The 14,326-nt window shown below is 39.7% G+C and overlaps 1 protein-coding gene and 1 pseudogene across 1 annotated transcript in view; one reads left to right on the forward strand and one right to left on the reverse strand.

The window, feature by feature from the left end:
- The window catches only part of POLA1 (polymerase (DNA directed), alpha 1, catalytic subunit), a 390,582-nt gene that overhangs the window by 280,418 nt on the left and 95,838 nt on the right, over positions 1-14,326 (reverse strand). The window lies entirely within an intron of this gene.
- On the forward strand, positions 1,017-1,451 carry LOC102824025 (annotated as a pseudogene).

The following is a 14,326-nucleotide window of genomic DNA, read 5'->3' on the forward strand; positions in this document are numbered from 1 at the left end:
ACGCAAATGAAATAAAGCTTTCAGACCTTCATTTGCTGATGGGGCACAACTCAAAATGAGGATAAACTGCTGAAACATCCATTAATAATCAGAACATGGAATGTACAACGTAAGAATTTAGAAAACTTGAAGTAGTGAAAAATGAAATGGAAGGTATACAGGTCAATTTAGTAGGCATTAGTGAGCTGAAATAGACTGGTATTAATCATTTTGATTCAGACAATCATATATGGTTTATGCCAAGAACGACAAATCGAAGAGCAATGGCATCGCATTCATCATCAAAAAGAACATTTCAAGATTTATCTTTAAGTACAATGCTGTCTGTGATAGGATAATATCCATACGCCTACAAGGAAGACCAGTTAATACCACTATTTTTCAAATTTATGCACCACCACTAAAGTCAATGATGAAACTGAAGAAGTCTAACAACCTTTTCGGCCTGAAATTGATCAAACATGCAATCAAGATGTATTGATAATTACTGGTGTTTGGAATGCAAAGACTAGAAACAAAGAGGATGATTAACAGTTAGAACATATGGCCTTGGTAACAGAAACAATGCTGGAGGATCATGATAGAATTTTACAAGACTAGTGGCTTCTTCATTCCAAATACGTTTTAACAAAAACAACATGAAAGATGTCTATACACATGGACCTCACCAGATGGCATACAGAGAAATCAAATTGACTACATTGTGGGAAGAGCCGGTGGAAAAGCACCGTATCATCAGGCAAAACCAGGGTAGGGGAAGACCACGGAGCAATCAATTGCTCATATGCAAGTTCAGGCTGAAGCTAAAGAATTTTAAAGCCAAGTCCAAATAAGCCAAAATAGGACCTTGAACATATCCTACCCTGAATTTGGAGATCATGTCAAGAACAGATTTGATGCATTAGTCACTAATGATGGAACACCAGAAGAGTTATGTGATGACATCAAGAACATCACACAGAAAGAAAGCAAAAAGGTCATTAAGTAGACAAGAAAGGCCTTTTCCAGCATTCAAGATGTGGAAGTGAGGATGTGATGGGTACTCTGGTGCAAAATCCTGGATTTCTGAGTCTTCCAGTAGGAGCCCTGATCAACTGTGCTGACAACATAGGAGCCAAAAATGTGTATATCATCTCTGTGAAGGGGATCAGGGGACGACTGAATAGACTTCCTGCTGCTGATGACATGTTGACATGGTGATGGACACAATGAAGCAAACGAAAACACAGCTCAGAAAAAAGGTATATCCCGCAGTGGTAAGTCATACCTGAGAAAGGACTGTGTGTTCCTTTATTTTTGAAGATAATTCAGGGGTCATAATGAACAATAAAGGCAAGATGAAAGTTTCTACCATAAGTGGACCAGTTGCCAAGGAGTGTGTGGACTTGTAGCCGAGGACTGAATCCAATGCAGGCAGCATGCATGATTCTTCAGTGTATCTAAAAATCTAAATAAAAAAAAAACTACATCCCAGTTAAAAATTTTATAGTCGAAAAACAAGAAGACGAAGGAATAGACCAACGTGGGTTTTAGAAGAGACTTTGAAACTTGCTATCCAGCATAGAGATGCTAAAGTGAATGGAAGAAATGACAAAAGAAAACAGCTGAACAAAAGCATTCAAAGAGCAGCTCAAAACCACAAAGTATTATAATGAAATGTACAAAGACCTGGAATCAGAAAACCAACAGTGAAGAGCATGCTCAGCATTTTTCAAGCTGAAATAACGGGAAAAACAAAACAAAATTCAAGCCTCGACATGCAATATTAAAGCTATTTATAGGTAAAAAATTGGATGCAAAAAGAAATGGTCACTGTTCAACCATTTCAAGAGGAAGTATAAGATCAAGAGTCAATAGTACTGAAGGAAGAAGTCCAAGGTACAGTGAAGGAAAAAATAGGACTCTGGAAATTGATGGAATAATTGAAATCTTGCAACAAACTGAGGCAACACTGGAGGTACTCACTCATCTCTGCCAATAAACTTGGAAGGCAGGTACCTGGACAACTGATTGGAAGAGGTCCAAATTTGTGCCCATAACAAAGGGAGGTGACCCAATGGAATACGGAGATCATCAGACAATATCATTAACATCACATGAAAGCAAAAATTTTGCTAAAGATAATGCAAAACCGGCTGAAACAGTACATTGACAAGGAACTGCCAGGGGTTCAAGCCAGATTCAGACAAGGATGTGGGAAAAAGGATGTCATTGCTGATGTCAAATGGATCTTGGATGAAAGTATAGAGTACCAGAAGGAGTTTACCTGTGCTTTATTGACTATGCAGAGGCTTTTGACTGTGTGGCTCATAGCAAGCTAAGGACAACATTGCAGAGATTGAGTATTCCGCAACATATAATGGTGCTCACGAGGAACCTGTTCATAGCCCAAGAGAACAAGGGGACACTGAATTGTTTAAAATCAGGAAAGGTGTATGCCAGTGTAGTATTCTTTCACCATACATACTCAATCTGCATGCTGAGCAAATAATCCAAGGAACTGAATTATATGAAGAACAACTTGGCACCAGGACTGGAAGAAGACTCATTAACAACAACCTGAAATATGCAGATGATACAACCTTGCTTGCTGAAAGTGAAGAGGACTTACTGATGAAGATCAAAGACCACAGTCTTCAGTATTGGTTGCACCTCAGTGGAAAGAAAACAAAAATCCTCACCAATGAACTAATAAATAACATCAAGATCACTGGAGAAACAACTGAAGCTGTCAGAGACTTCATTTTTGCTTGGATCTACTATCAATACTCATGGAAGTAGCAGTCAAGAATCAAACACTGAATTGCACTAGGCAGGTTTTCTGCACAAGGTCTCTTTAAAGTATAGAAGAGCAAAGATGTCAGTTTGAGGACTAAGGTGCGCTTGTCCTAAAGCCTGGGTATGTTCAATAGCCTCATATGAATGTAAAAGCTGGACAATGAATAAGGAAGTCCGCAAAAGAATTGATGCATTTGAGTTATGGTGTTGGAGAATATTTTTTAAGTACCATGGACTGCCAGAAGAATAAGCACATCTGTGTTGCAAGAAGTACAGCCAAAATGCTCCTTAGAAGCCCGGATGGTGAGACTTTATCTCCCATATTTTGTGCATATTATCAGGAGAGACCAGTTCCTGGAGAAGGACATCACACTAGGTAAAGTGGAGGGTCAGCAAACAAAGAGGAAGAGCCCCAACGAGATGGAATGGCACAGTGGCAGCAGCACTCAGCTCAAGCTTAACAACGATTGTGAGGCTGGTGCAGGACTGGGCAGTGTTTCGTTCTGTTGTGCATACGGTCGCTATGAGTGGGAATGACTCGATGGCACCTAACAACAACAAAAACAAGAAATTCTAATAACAAAGCGCATAAAATACTAACAAAAACATGCCAGCTCTAGAAGAGCTTTAGTTTTTCACTTTGCAAATCATCCCATCTTCCATTTTCAAAATGTCTATTAATACGAGCACAATGCTTGCCTGATTGTCTGTTGCTGTTAAGTGCCATCGAGCTGGTTCCAACCCATAACAACCCTGTATAGGGTTTCCAAGGAGCTTGGGGTTGATCTTGAGGTTCAAAGTGACTTTGCAGTCCAGCACATTAACCCACAATACCACACTAGGAATCTTCCTTATTGCCTACCATTACTAATTATTACTCAAAGGGACTATATGCATAACTATTCATAAGATCATATAAAATTGCTCTTAAATGTGTGTACTTTCAAGCTTGAACTATTTAAACCAGTCCTATGTTTCACTTCCTCTTCACATCAATACCTGATTGCCCACATTTTTGTTTCCATTGGCCCATAAAGTCAATTAATGGCAAATGCCTTAGCATAGTGGTTACGAATTGGGGCTGCGAGCCGCAAGGTCAGCAGTTCGAAACTACCAGCTGTTCTGCAGGAGAAAGATGAGGCTTTCTGCTCCCGTAAAGATTTATAGTCTCAGAAACCCCGTACGGGGTCGCTATGAGTCGGAACCGACTCACTGGCACATAACAACAACAACAACCTTATAGAGAAGTAAGCTCAAAAGTCTCTCCACATGTTACTTTCATGAGTATTATTCAAAGGAAACAATTCTCTTCCCGAGATTTCCAAGGCAAGAATCCACTTCTTACTCTACTACAACTGGCAGTGAATTGACATCTTGGGCTTGTACTGTAAGGTTGCTGGTACAAGACTTCCAAAAACTGCAGAGAAATGCTTTTGCAACTGATAGTCTCATACAGTAAAATTGTAAATGAACATCATAGAAGAGCTCAGACGGGATTATACTTTCAAGCAAATTTAAGATTACAGGCGGATGGGATAAACATTTTCCAGTCCTAGAGCACAGTCTTCAAGACCTTAATGTATGGTTTCCAGTATCAATTAGTTGATCATTCTATTTCAAAAAGACTCAAAGCATGTATTAAAAACTGAAATAGACTATTCATAAAATGCTTGGACATATTTACATCAATATCAACACTACAAAACTGTAAGTAACATACATTTTAGTCCTCAAATCCTCACTTCCTTTCATTGTTACACTGTTTAAGATTAAACTTCCCACTTAATCTTAGCCCAGCAACACGTATTATGAAAAACAACACGTAAAATTAAAGATTTTAAAAGGTTATTTCTTGGAAAAATTTATTTCCTATTTTCATTCAATTTCCTTAATAAGAACATATGACACAAACAGAATGCTGAGTATTAAATTTATTTTTAAACAATAAAATCTCAGCATTAAAGTAATTTCAGCCTTGCATGCCAAAGTTAGCTGTTCAAAATACTTTTGATGTAACTAAAACTTAACAAGACATTGCCCTGTGGGCAGAACACTTCCTAAGTATGCATACAGCAAGGAAGCTTAGAAAGTTATTTTGGTCAAACCTTTTTTGTATTGTATTTCATGCTGAAAGTCCAACTAAGCTGAAGCCAAACGTAAAACAAACAAACAAACAAACAACAAAACCAGAATCAATTATAAATAAACGGGGCAAGGGAGCTTCAAAAATTCATGGAAAAATGGAATTAAAATAGAATTTTCCATGAACTTTTAGAAGCCCACTCGTATATGAACATATACAGTTCATGTACATCCAGTGTACATAAGCTGAGTTCGTCATTACTATTGTTGTCGTTAAGTGACGTGGAGTCGATTCTGACCCATAGCAACCCTGTATAGGGTTTTCCAAGGAGCAGCTGGTGAGCTTGAACCACCTACTACCTTGCAGTTCAAACGACTTTGCAGTCTGACGCATTAGCCCACAGCGCCACCCCAGGACTCCTTGCCATTACTAGTGATGGTTTAAAAACAGGCCTTGAGATTCAGAAAGCTTGGAATTCAGTAAAATATAGTTGAAAATAATCACACATTTGAGCACAGAATCCTAAGAACACTGCCAATCAATAAATGAAATAAAGGACTACTGTGAGGTATCAGTTCCCAAGGATTCAACAAAAGACTGCTCGTGTGAAGGAAAAACAACTTTGGTTTTGTGTGGGGTTTTTTTTGGTTTTTTTTTTTTTGAAAAATGGAATGAGTGAGGAAATACACTTCAGTTTTTCTTAGGCCTAGATCACAGTCATTCACAATTTTCTAAATCAAATTCTTTCTGGTTAAGTTTTGTTGTTTGTTTGTATTTAAATAATTTCCAGGCACCCAGTTTCTCTTCCTCACATTGCTGGCTGCCACAATTTTCAACTGCAAATTTATTAAATAGCATAAGCACTTGCGAAAATATCTTGTAATAATCATATAAAACATAGTGAGGATAAACCAAAGCAGTTTCTCCATCAGAAAATGAGGCCCCACACTCTGTGACAATCGCTCTAGGGAAGTTGTTTTGACAGTCATCAACAGCAAATAGAAATCTGTCCTCAACCTGTACTGTAGAAATTATTTAAGTACAGTTTTATAAGCTCCAGACTATCCACAGATCTATAACAAGGTTGAGAAAGGCACAAACTACTGCCTTTTCACAAGCTTTTGCTACAGTTTACAGCTTCTCCTGAATAGTTTTGTAGCTCTTACCCAATTTAGGAAAATAAAAAGTGGTGGAGGGAGCTATACAAATCAGATCCACCCAACTAAAGCTGGGGAAAGATAGAGGAGGGAAGAGAAGAGAGCCTTTCAAAAGACCGTGCATGCAATAATTATGTTTTCCTACTTTACCCCCTTCCTTCACCGTGCATTACACTGTCAGCATGGGTCTTTCAGATGACTTTTAAGTGGCAACAAGAGAGTAAGCATTCTGCTAACTAGGTAAAAAGGTGGACTAAATAAATACAGTCAGTTCAGACTTTCTGAAGACTATGGAACAGCTGAAATTCCTTAATACAAACTATCAAACCTGTTTGGACAATGAATTCAACCACTACATTGTTTTACTATTAAGAGCCATTTTCTTGATGCTGGCTGATTCTCGTATTTCCTAAATGCTGCAGTGGTGTTCGACAGCCGTGATCAGAATGGTGTGACCCATGGAGTGAGCTGGCTTGTGAATAAAGACACCCTGGGTTTTAGATCAGCCCTGATTCTGGCTCAGAATCATGTGGGTGACCCATTGAATTTACTAGTTTGTTTTTTCATTTCTAAAATGAGGAGGTTGTACTAAGGTTCCTTTCCATATAAATGAGTTGACACCGAAAGTCTAACATTCAGTGACCTTTATAAAATATCGTCCACCTAGTCCACCTCTCTTTGAATTTGAACTCTGTAGAGCTCTACATTGTGCTCACTGACACAAGGACAGGTGTAAACACAAAAAGAGTCCTATCTCTGCTTCTATATTCCAAGGGCCTTCAGACTTTAAGTACAACTCTCCTTGTGAAGACAACAAAGCTGTTGGTTTCATACATTCTAAAGGTTAAAAGGAGAAGCAAAGCCTTCTTAAGGCAGCAAGCTTAACACGCTCGCTGAAAATACATGCAATGAGATCCTAGGCCTTGAAAGCATCAGAACCAGCTCCATACAGTTCACTCCGGTATGTTCATCACTGCTTCAAATCACTCTAACAATGGATCCGCACGCTCTGGATTCTGGCTGGTAAATGGATCCTACTCAAAAGGGGTAACACTAATATGGCTACAAAAGAATATCCACTGTAAAATTCCACAGATGCTTTCTCTAAAGCATATTAACCCACCTGGCACCCAGAATAACAACCCTTTGGGGCCACGGACTGTCCGCCAGAGGCCTCCAGGAGTGCCTCTGTAATGTCCGCTATTGACACACATTGGTATCAGCAGCAAAACGCCAAGATGCCATGCATTCTCGACCTCAGCTACTGATGGACAGACAGCAAAACTAAGGACAAATCAACAGTGAAAAGGCACGGACTAGAGAAGTTTTTCAGGACCTTGACTCCCAGTTTTCTCCTGAGGCATTCCCTAATAACAGATCTTATGAATAGAAGGGGGGCGGGGGGAATGCACTTCTTTTCAAATTTGAGCTGTAAAAGTGTGTGCCTATCACCTAATACATTAAATAACAGACATAGTGTGGTTACATCTGCTTAAAATTCCACTAGTTATCTAACAAATGAACAGTTAAACCTCTTGCTTTCAAGATAATACCAAGTTTCATGAAAGAATCTCAGAGTACTTTATATACTAGGTGTCATTAGCTCCCATAAATCCTTGACAAGCGTGGCAAAAAGACAATGCTCCAAATATTATAAATGGGGAAAGCGGCACTAAACAATTGCAAGATATGTCAGAAATTATTCAGCAAAGAACCCTAAGAAATCAAGCAATTGACTGGGCTCCCAATTCGGCTTTCCAACTTTATTTTGAAGCTACCTTGGAATAGCTTAAGGGCAAGGAACCACAATTCACAAAGACAGAAAAATAATCTCAGCCCAAGTAGTATGTGTACAATGTAGGCTTACCCCACCCCAGATTAGAACCTGGATGCATATGGGGAGAAAATGCGTACTAGGTAAACAGAAACCCAGAGCTCAGACTACCTCAGCAAAAGGTAAAATTCGCCTTCCTCAAACTCTTCTAAAGCAACTAGGAGCCCATCCTAATTCTGGAGTTCTGGTGTGGTGCTGTAGCATAAGCACTGGATTGCTCATCACCAAGTCAGTGTTTCAAACCCACCAGCTGCTCCTCAGAAAACCCTACACAGGGTCACTATGAGATGGAACCAACTGGACAGCACTTCACAACAAGAGCCCATGCAACATGGACAAAAACTTCTGAGGTACACTCTCCAGGCAACAATTTGCCTTCTATTTTACCGTATATTTATGAAAAATGTGGACTCATGTCAAATACTCAAGCCACCTAGTCATTGCTCCTGAAGAGGGAGCAGCCTGCGACGCCAACTAGGCTGTACAACAGCATCACGCAGAGGAATGGACCACTGTCAGGCTGACTCGTAACAGGGAGTGCAAGGATTAGCAGTATCAAGCCTTCCAAAGACATACTCATGGGGCCTTACTGCAGGTTTCGTGGTAATCCTGTGTATTCCACTCAGAATCACAGAACCAAACTGGAGTTGGAAGGGACTTTAGGTCACCGAGTCTATCCTCTGATCCAAAGGAGGCCTTGGTTTTATGATTTACTCCTAAAGGTTGGGAAGCGTCTAGTTGAATTGTTCCCTTACCTGAAAGGCCAGCTCTACTACTGAGCAGGGCTGATTGATACAAAGGTTCTTATTGCTAACTCCCACCAATTAACCCCAGTTCTACTTTCTGGAGCTACACAGCATAATTCTCATCCCTTCCATTACATGATAGTTCTAATATTATAAATTATACATGCAAGATTTCCCCGTTATATGCAGTTGCAGAATTGGCCCATCCTGTCTACCTAACAAAGTCTTTGATATTGGTTCGTTCCTTCATTCATTTAAGAAGCATGTGTTATCTGCCACCTAAGAGAGAGAAAGATTAGCAACAGTAAAAGCAGCTGACTTTTATTGATCACTAAGGGCCAAGAACTATTCTCAATGCATTACATTTAATAGCTCATTTAACCTTCCCAACAAACATGATGGTAGTGGTGGTGGTTATGTGGCATCCAGTTGGTTATGGCTCCGAGTGACCCTGTAAAGGGTTTCTGAAGCTGTAAATTTTTACATGAGCAGAAAGCCTCATTGTTCTCCCACGTAGTGACTGGTAGAGTGAAACTACTGACCTTGGAGTTAGCAGCCCGGCTCGTAATCTATTACACTACCAGGGCTCCTTTCCCAACAAACATACACAGTATTTGGATTCCCATTTTATAAATGAGGAAACTGAGGCAGAGAAAGGTTAGGTTATTTAGCCCAAGGCCACATGGCAATAGCAACAGCATGTTGTTAGTACTCTAGCTCCTATGCTTAAAGAGCCCAGGCTGCTAGGAAAGAAATAATAGCCCTCTCAGCTTTGTGACATACCTACAAATTTGCTAAGGCCATGTCTTGTTTTCATCGAAACCTCTAAAAACAGTGTTGGATCAGGACAGGGTCAATGAGTCTTCCAACATAATAATAAAGGCATCCCTCCCAGTTGACAATAGCCCACTAATAAAACCTGTCTAGGGTATAATTGTTCTGCAAACTAGAGTGCCACCTGATGCGATTTGCATTCAGTTCACATTTGCTTGATTGGACCAGAAGGATATCATGAGAAACTTTGTCAGATCCTTTGATAAAATCAAATTACGAGCTCTTGTTTAGTAAACGTATCAAAGGCAGAAAAACAAAATTGGCCTCTCTTGCTTCTTCTGTTGGTTTTCTAAGTAATAGCTAATTGTGGCAACGCTGCAGCAGGTAGGTTCTTTCAGACGCTGCTGGTGGGAGCTTTAATTAGCATGTCCTTTATTGTAAGCAATTTAGAAATATATTTTTAAAGTTCATACCCTTTAACCTAGAAATGCCACTTGGACAATTTTTCCTAAGTAAATAATCTGAGATGTGGACAAAGATTCATGTAGAGGATGTTTACTACAGCATGATTTAAAACTGTAAAATACACAAACGTTCAAAATGGGAATGTGGATAAATTATGCAACATCTACCTGCTGAAATCATAATAGTAACAATTTGGTTTGATAAACTTCTAATTAGGGTGAAATGCTTATGATGACTTCAATACAGTCAACCACTCTCCATGAGTAAACGAAAATCCAAATAAATTTTTTAAATCTCATTCTTGTAAACATAAACACTGTGTGTACGCATATGTACATGTATAAGAAAATAGAAAGAAATGTATCAAAATGGATTATTAAGATTATGAGTAAATTTTACCTTTGTCTATTTTTCTAAGTGTGCTATAACAAGTAGGTTTTAATTTTATAATCAGGAAAAAAACACACATTAAGATGAATCATATTAAACTGTTGATATTCAACTACTTTTAACTTCCCAAATCACCACCTATATTAAGCCTGAAAGGGGAAAAAAATAGAAAAGAACAGTGCTACCTGTTGTTGGTGAACCAGTGCAGGTAATGTCTCAGGACAGCTTAGTACTGCATTTACAAGAGAACCGAGAGAGCATGTGCAACATTCGGATCGTAGTCTCCTGGTGTTCTTCCTACAATCCCCCTCTTCTTGTGATTAAAAAGGCCTGAAGACCAGTGTGTTCCAGGGAGAAAAGGTAGTCTGTACGTATAGCAGAAGGAACACACCTATGATTCAGGATTCCTCAAAGATTACCAACAGTCATTTCACAATTGCATCCTTCTTCATGGATCATCAAGGGGAAGGCACTATGCTAGAAATTACAAGGGCTTTCAGCTTTTTCAGCAGAGATGTAATGCATCTGGCTGGATGATGGCATTGATAAAGGAATCCTTAAAGGTTTAAAACATTTTTAATCCTATTAACATTTAATGGTATTTCAGTAATTTTTGCTATTGTTGTTGAAAGGGCAGCTCTGATCCTAAATCCCATCCCCAAAGCCACATTAATCTCTAGTTCCTATCCAAATGATCAATATGAATGACTCACAAAACATGTCAAGTTATGTTGACCTGTGGCAAAACTTTTATTGATGCCAATTATGTGAAAAGGCACTAAACTAGATACCAGGACTATAAAAAATGAAAGGGATGGTACCTGCCCGTTAGGAGCTCACAGTAAAGTGGAAGGAATACAACTAAAGGATTCATTACAATAGTATGCTGTTGTTGAGTGCCATCAAGTCTGTTACGACTCATAGTGACCCTGTACAGGGTTTCTGAGGAGCCGCTAGCAACTTTGAACCACCAACTTTATAGTTCAAATCAACCTTGAGGTTGAGTGCTTATCCTGTAGCGTCACACCAGGACAAAAAATCTCCATTTATGGTATAGAGAGAACATAAAGTCTTAATTCAAGGAATCAATTTGACCCCTAAAAATCTCTCTTCAACAGAACAAATGCACAGATAATAATATGCCAATCTCCAATCCTAGGCACCAATGTTCTGAGCATGGAGAAGCACCAGAAGCCTCCAATGTAGACTCAAGAGCCAGTATGAGGGTGGAAGGAAGGAATAATAGCCACTGCTATTTTATACCAGCAAGCAAGAAACAAGCAAAACTGTCTCCTTTAGCCTCTCTTGAGCATAAGTTTAACCAAGAAAAATTTAAAAACAGCTGGTTTGAAACTCTAGGAATTAGGGTTGTTCTTGTGAAGTGCCATCAAGTCGATTCCGACCAACAGCGACCCTGTATAGGGTTTCCAAGGAGCAGTGGTGAACTTGAACCACTGATCTTGCAGTTCAAACGACTTTGCAGTCTGACTCATTAGCTCACAGCACCACACCAGGACTCCAGATAATTAGGGGCTTAGCTTCAAATTAGTACAAGTCCACTGTGCCTCAAAAACAGAGCTTAAAATAAATTCGAACAGGTCTAGTCATGGCTGACACAGCAAAATAAGAACAGACCCGAATTTGTAAAATGTGAGTATACCAGGACTGTAACTGGAACAAGGGAAAATTAGAGGTCAAAGCCCTGGAATGGGAGACTCGGAAGCGGTATAGAGAGACTGATGTGGAAAACTGGATTACTATCAGGGCTGTCAAGAGTGACAGGAATTCAAATCAGCATAGTTGGCCGCCATCTTGGAACTGGGCACTGTTGTTTCTGACCCCACAGGTAAAGAGATCTGGTGGCTGTGTAACATGAACGCTGCCCTCGTTTGCTAGGAGGGTGGCAACCTGGAATTTTACCCATTCCTAAATATACACAATATACAAAGTTAGGTCCATTCCAGTTTCACTTCACTGGCCATAAGTGAACCAGGAAGAACAAGATCAAAGCCCTGCTCAAAAATATAGAAAGACAGAACCACAGACCAGTTACCTCCTGAATTAGTGACCAAGTTGGAATAAGAACCCTCTCTTCCCTCCCTCTAGAGAAGTAGGTAAGGAGAGGTGCAAAAGTTGAAAGAAGGTAGAAAGAGATGCTTCACACACAAAAACCAAAAACCTTTGTCACCTCTCATGAATTTAGACCTCTAGCTATAAAAGAAAAGTCCCAAAGACTGTAACTACGTTATATGTTTCTTCTTACACTTCACTCCTACAAACAAAGCATATGCCTCTCCGGGCAAGTCCTGACAATGAAGAAAGAAATCAATAGAACTGATAGTAGGAATTATTCTGTGGACATGGACAACATTCTGTCACCTCCAGATAATGTTCACCTTTCCCCTTTTCTTTAATTATACCCTAGTCATATGATATGGAATAAATAGGTATACTAGCCAATGTCTTTCTGTTCCCTTTACCCCTACTCCCAACCAGACCAGGAGCAACCACCATGGTCTTATCATTGTATTCCCCAAAACTCAAGACAGTCGAAGCAAAGAGTAGGCCAGACAACTAACCTGAACTTGGCCCATCTACTGTCTTAAACAAGAACTCTTTATCTAAGCATAGCCTTCTCGGTGGTTAACCCCCCACGCTATTTTACTTACCAAGCGTAAGATTATAAATATTGTTGGTGCCTGTTTCCTGGATTATTCAGGAGTAGCATGGATGTGAGAAACCGCATTCTTTGTAGCCACTTACTAGTAAGGAGACCTTGGCAATTTACTTAATCCCTTCGAGACTTTTCCCTCATTTGTAAAAAGGGATAATATCCCCTACCTACAGAGTTGCAGGAGCTTAAATAAAATAGTGTAAGGACTGTATGTGGAGAACAAACAACCAGCCAGAAATACTTCCTAGCTTCCACTTCATCCACGCAGTCTGTCCTTATCAACCACCTGATTGCTACTGTATGTTTGCAGCTTTTCCCCACGTTATACAATCGTCCCTCAGCCTGAATCTAAAGAGGAGCTCTTTGATCTCCTGCACACTCCTCCCCTCCCCACTTCATCAAATCATTTCATAAACTAGCAATGCCAGAGGATTACAACGCGGGCTTCTTGGGGTTGATAGGTCTTCCCTTCTGCCTTCCCACATCGAATTCTTCTGGCAACTGCTTTAGGGGGAAAACAAAATAAAACAACTGAGAATGAATGGAAGATGGTCAAGCTCCTGACTCTAAAAAACATTCCTTAGGACCTGAGTTAGAGTGGGTTAAAGCAAAACAACACGTTCCTTTAAAAGGAGACTTTACACTTCCCATTGCAAAAACATTCAGCACCCTAGGTTTGTTTTCAGGAGGACAACTACCGGCAGTAGAATGAACACCAAGAAGCCTATTACCAAACCTGTAAATAGAAAGACAACATGAGACCGGGAGAATACAAACGGCCAACTTCCATTAACCCAGCCATGAAGTTCTATGCCAGCCCAAATTTCCCTGAAATCTCCCAAACTAATGAGACCCAAGAAATGAGGTCACCTGACATGATTAAGAAAGAACAGGAGCAGAAAGCTAAGGGTAAGTAAGGCTTACACAGAATACAGAAAGCGGCAGAAAACAAGAGCCTACAAATTCTGCCAAATGTACCATATAAAATTAACTGGAAACCCCCATTGTGCAGGACACTAAGAAAAATTAGGAGGCAATATTAGCAACTGCATGACTTAGGAGCTTCAGCAAGAGACACATAAAAGGCCAAGGAGAAAGGGTGTGTGTTAATTCTCCCTTTTCCTTGCAAAAAACAAATTACAACACATGTTCACTTCATTACACTACATCTAAAAGAATAAAGCTGTGTTTCTGGGCAACAAACACTTTAGGAGCTTAATATTCACTGTGCTGAATCCTAAAAAGTCAGTGAATGTCTTGGAATTTCACCACACAAACTTGCGTCACCACACTCTTTTGTGTCAGGCTGCTTCATTATCTTCAAGGCTTAGCATAATTGGAGCCTCAGTCTAAAAATAGACTATTTTTTCCTTTGCAATCTGATTGGTAAATAAAAGTTAGGGAAGTTTTTATACCCTTCATTTG

Source organism: Chrysochloris asiatica, unplaced genomic scaffold (assembly GCF_000296735.1).
Source record: "Chrysochloris asiatica unplaced genomic scaffold, ChrAsi1.0 scaffold00018, whole genome shotgun sequence".
Classification (NCBI taxonomy): Eukaryota; Metazoa; Chordata; class Mammalia; order Afrosoricida; family Chrysochloridae; genus Chrysochloris; species Chrysochloris asiatica.